Source organism: Sciurus carolinensis, chromosome X (assembly GCF_902686445.1).
Source record: "Sciurus carolinensis chromosome X, mSciCar1.2, whole genome shotgun sequence".
NCBI classification, from domain to species: Eukaryota; Metazoa; Chordata; class Mammalia; order Rodentia; family Sciuridae; genus Sciurus; species Sciurus carolinensis.
This window is the reverse complement of record NC_062232.1, coordinates 58,146,381-58,151,397: the sequence shown is the minus strand read 5'-3', so window position 1 is coordinate 58,151,397 and position 5,017 is coordinate 58,146,381. Positions and strand designations below refer to the sequence as shown.

The window sequence follows — 5,017 nt, the reverse complement described above, 5'->3', positions numbered from 1 at the left end:
GTGCATTGGGTGGTGGTAGAACCTCTAAAAGTTGGTGCTTAGTGGGAGGAACTTAGGTCATTAAGGGTGTGCCCTTGAAGGACGTACTGGGACCTCAGCCCCTTCATCTTCCCCTCTTTCACTTCTCAGCTGTCTTGAGGTGAACATCTTGCCATTGTTTCCCACTCTGATGTGTTTCCTTGCCACAGGTCCAGAAATAACGGGGCTAACCAACCATGGAATGAAGCCTCCAAAACTGAGCTAAAAGAATTCTTTCCATTTTTGCTGAAAATATTTGTTTTAATTGATGCATTATAATTATACATAATAGTGGAATTCTTTAGGGCATATTTGAGCACAATGAAGTCTTATTAAGTGCTTCCTTTTAAAATTTTATTATCTTAGATATTTTGCTACAGTAACAGAAAACTGAATAACTAATTAAATTATAGATAAAGTCAATAGAGTTAATGAGTTGTGAACAAAGTATTGTAATATCATTCCTTGAAACATTCTGTGTCAGGGTATGTGTCAAAAAATCCTGTGCATAAAACACTCAGGATGATAGCTAAGGTGTTTTGGTAGGGTTAGACAAAATTTGTTAAAAGACAAATTTGTTGAAATTAATCTAATACAAAATGCATGGCACTATTCATCAACAGTGTAGTACTGTTGGGAGAAATCCTAGGTCTTGGCTCGCAGCAGTGAACGTCTCAAGTGTGTATAGAAAACCTTGGCACATTCACACCCGACAGGAAAACCTGTGGAGAGGAGCATTTCACTCTAGTCACCTAGGAAAGTAAACAAATGCCCCCAAATTGACCTAGTGTTATGAAGGGAACCTGTATAGGAACCTGGTGTTCTGATCCCCCATGGCACACAGTACATATATACAAAAGGTCCTATGAATTAAGAAAATAGAATTGAGTGTAAGAGAAACCCATATATTTATGGTCAATTGATCTAAATTTTTTAATTGTGGTAAAATACATATAAAACTTATCATTGTAACCATTTGTCTGTGTGTAGTTGAGAGATATTCAGTGCATTCATATTTTTGTGCACCTATCACCTTAAGTCATAAATCTCTCCATCTTTCAAAATGGTATCTCCATATCTATGACACAATAAGTCCATATTACTCCCTCTGCCCACCCCTTAAAAGCCACCATCATATTATCTTTCTCTATGAAATTAACTACTCTTGGCATCTGACATCATTAGAATCATACTACATTTGTCTTTTTGTGACTGGCTTATTTCACTTAGCATAATGTCCTCAAGGTTCATCCATGTAACATGTGCCAGATTTTCTTCCTTATTAAGCTAACAAACCATTTTACTGTATGTATATACCATATTGCATTTGTCCATTCATCCATTCGTAGATGGTTTGGTTGATTGCTCCTTTAGGCTATTGTGAATAATACATCTATGAACATGGGTTTGCAGATATGTATTTGAGTTCTTGCTTTCAATTTTGGGGTGTAAATTCAAAAGATGTATTACTGGATCATATGGTGGTTCCACTTTTATTTAAAATATTTTCTATTTGTTTTAATTAGTTATACATGACAGTAGAATGCACTTTGATACTCAATCTCCTGGTTGTACATGATGTAGAACCCCACCAGTCTTGCAGTTATATATATACATGAGGTCATAATGTCTGTTTTGCTGTGCTGTACTTCCTACCTCCATACTCCCTCCCCTCCCTTCACTCCCCTCTACCTAATCTAAAGTATCTCTATTCCTCCCTAGCCCTGCCATTGTGAATTATCATCCTCATATCAAAGAAAACATTCAACCTTTGGTTTTGGGGGATTGGCTTATTTCATGTAGCATGATATTCTCCAGCTCCATCCATTTACTGGCAAATGCCATAATTTCATTCTTCTTTAAGGTTGAGTAACTTTTAATTTTTTTGATGAACCATTATACTGTTTTCTCATGACTGCACATTTTTACCTTTCCTTCAGCAGTAAACATTGTTCCAACTTCTCCACATCTTTACCAACAGTTTTTATTTATTTATTTATTTATTTTCCTGAGGTGCTGAGGATTAAACCCAGGGCCTCATACATGCTAGGTCAGCACCCTTTCATTGATCCACAATCCCAATATTTTTCTTTTATTTTTATAGTATTATATTTTAATGAGTATGTGGTGGTGTCGGGGTACCCGGGACTCCCAGCCTTGGGCACGGTCAAGATGGCACCTGGCGCTGAGCCAAAAGCGGTTGGCTATACAGTATTAGCTAGTTAACAATGTGATTAGTGCATGCCTCTCTCGTGTGCCTATTCTATACCTACAGCTGTTCGCCGTTTACCTCGTGTACTCTCCCTTGATTGGTTGAAGTGTATATAAGCTTGGTAACTTCCTGGGAGGGGGTGGTAGAAGCGAGGAAGAAGAGTGCGAGTGAGGGCAAGAGTCGAGTGGGAGAAGCGGAGCGACCAGAGCAGGCGAGAGTTAAGCAGAGGGAAAGAGAGCGAGAGAAAGAAAAGAGAGAAGGGGATAGAAAAGAGGGAAAGAAAGGAAGACTGTGCACAATAAACTTCCAAAGCTTCAGACGTTTGTCGTGTCTCTCTCTGCGGGCAGAGGGAACGCGATATGGTGGTATCTCACTGTGATTTGATTTGTATTTCTTTAATGATTAGTGAAGTTCAGTATCTTTTCAGATACTCGTTGGTGATTTGCTTATCTTAGTAGAAAACTCTATTGAAGCCATTTGTCCATTTAAAAAAAAAAAGATACTTGTTGAGCTGTAGACATTATTTATGTATTCTGGATATTAATCCCTGATTGGATATGTGAAAGGGAACTATTTTCTCATATTCTGTATGCTTCCTTTTCATTCTATTCTTTGTGTTCCTTAATTCACAGATGCTTTTAATTTTTGAGGGTTTTTGTTTAATACATCTGAAAAGAATGCATGTAAAAATGAAACATGAGAAAGCACTGGTTCAACACTAATAAAACTACAAGAATTAGGATTTGGATAAGGTAGAAAAGATACATAAACATTTTTTAAAATTGGAAACCATGACCAAAATCATTTGATAAAATCCTTAATAACACTTATTGGGAGTCTTCATAAGGCTTTTCCCATGACTTTTATTAAACTTAAGAGCCCCAACTGGCTGCTCTATGTTCCTCATGCACAAAACAGAAGTGAGAGGATTCCCTTGACTAGTCACCTTGTTGTTAAATGTTCTTCATACCTCTACCCCACCCCCAGCTCTTTAGTAAAGCAGGCCTCCATCCTCATAACTTTAAAGAGGATGTGAGTCATTCCATAGGCATTTATTCTAGCATTGTCACTCATATTTCTTTTATATACCAGGTCTTCAGCTGGTTTCTGAGAACACCATATCACACACTATTGAGTTGCAAATCTATGATAAGCAAATAAAACAATGGCTGATGGGAAAGATTTTTAAATTACTACATTGATCCTTTAAGTATATTTCAAAAGGTGCAATATTCTTTTTCATTTATAAATGAAAGAAATTAGAAATTAACTTTGGTTTAGTCATTTTTACATCACTGTAACCAAAAGACCCAACAAGAACAACTAAAAGGTGGAAAGGCTTATTTTGGCTCCTGGTTTCAGAGGTTCAGTCCATGATCGGCTGACTCCATAACTCTGGGCCTATGATGAATCAGAACTTCAAGGAGGAAGGGTGTGGTGGAGGAAAGCAGCTCAGGACATGAAAAGATGAAGCAGAGAGAGAGCTCCACTCAACAGAAACAAGATATAAATCCAAAAGACACATCCTAGTGATCTCATTGCTCCAGCCACAACCTGCCTGCCTAAAGTTACCACCAGTTAATCCCTACTAGGTGATAAATACATCAATTAGGTTAAAGCTTTCATAGTCTATTATTTTCACCTCTGAACCTTCTTGTATTGTTTCACACATAAGTTATATGTATACTATAATAACTTCCAAAAAATCAGCAAATGACAAATTTCCTTGAAAGTCACAATCATATAAATAGTACATTCTAGGAATGAGGAAGGGTAAGACAGGATCCATCCACTTTCATAAATTTCATTCAATACTGTTTAGGACATTTGTCATTATTGCAAAACAAAATTTTAGTTTTTAATCTTTAGTTTGATTTAAACATTGCTTTTTGTATGATGCTGATGTCAGTTGTGCAGAAAGGACTCTGGAGGGGCACGCATAGTGGTACCTACGGTGACTCTTCTTAGGTTCTTGAGGCTCTAGACAGCTAATATTTCTTCATCCAACACATTCTTTAGGCCTTTCTGTGTGAGCGCAGAACATTCCATATACTTGAAAGCCTTCAGATCACAGGCCAGCTTTTTATCAGTCTCTGCAGTGATAGGCTTTTGTTTGTTCTTTGTAGGCTTCTCAATAGTAGAGGGATCATCTCTGAGATCAGTTTCACTCCCAACAAGCAAAAGAGAAGTCTTTATACAATAATGAGTTACCTTATACACCCACTCTTCTTTCTCATTTTCAAAGAAGGATAGACAGACCAATGAAAACAATACTACAAACATCTGTTTGTGGATAACTCAGTAGTCATGATCTGTCATAATCATCTTTCCCTGCAGCATCAAAAAGTCCAAGAGTATATGGCTCTGCACTAATTATAACAATGACTGCATAGTTGTCAAAATTTTTTAGTACATATTCTAATGGAAATTTATATGTTGTGACATGTTGTGAAACATGTCTCCTGACATTTTTCCTTCTGCTGACATGTTTTACCAGTGGCATAATCACCCACAATAATACACTTAATTGTTTGCATTGCTGAATTAGTTGGTATATACTTTATTTAAAATTTGATGTTGACCTCGGCTTCTCCACAGGGGCATTGACAGCACCCAGATGTTTTTAATTTTGATGTAGTAGTCAATTTTATTTACAATTTCTTTTTTTGTATGTGGTTTCATATAAAAAAAATCATTGCCAAATCGAATATCAAGAATCTTTCTACCTATGTTTGAATTACAGACCTCCTTTTAGTTCAGTGCTAAAATGACAACCCAACTGAAAAC

At 36.7% G+C, this 5,017-nt stretch overlaps 1 pseudogene; it reads right to left on the bottom strand.

The window, feature by feature from the left end:
- Positions 1–4,088: 4,088 nt before the first annotated feature.
- LOC124971506 (cell division control protein 42 homolog) lies at positions 4,089–4,767 on the bottom strand (annotated as a pseudogene).
- Positions 4,768–5,017: the final 250 nt, after the last annotated feature.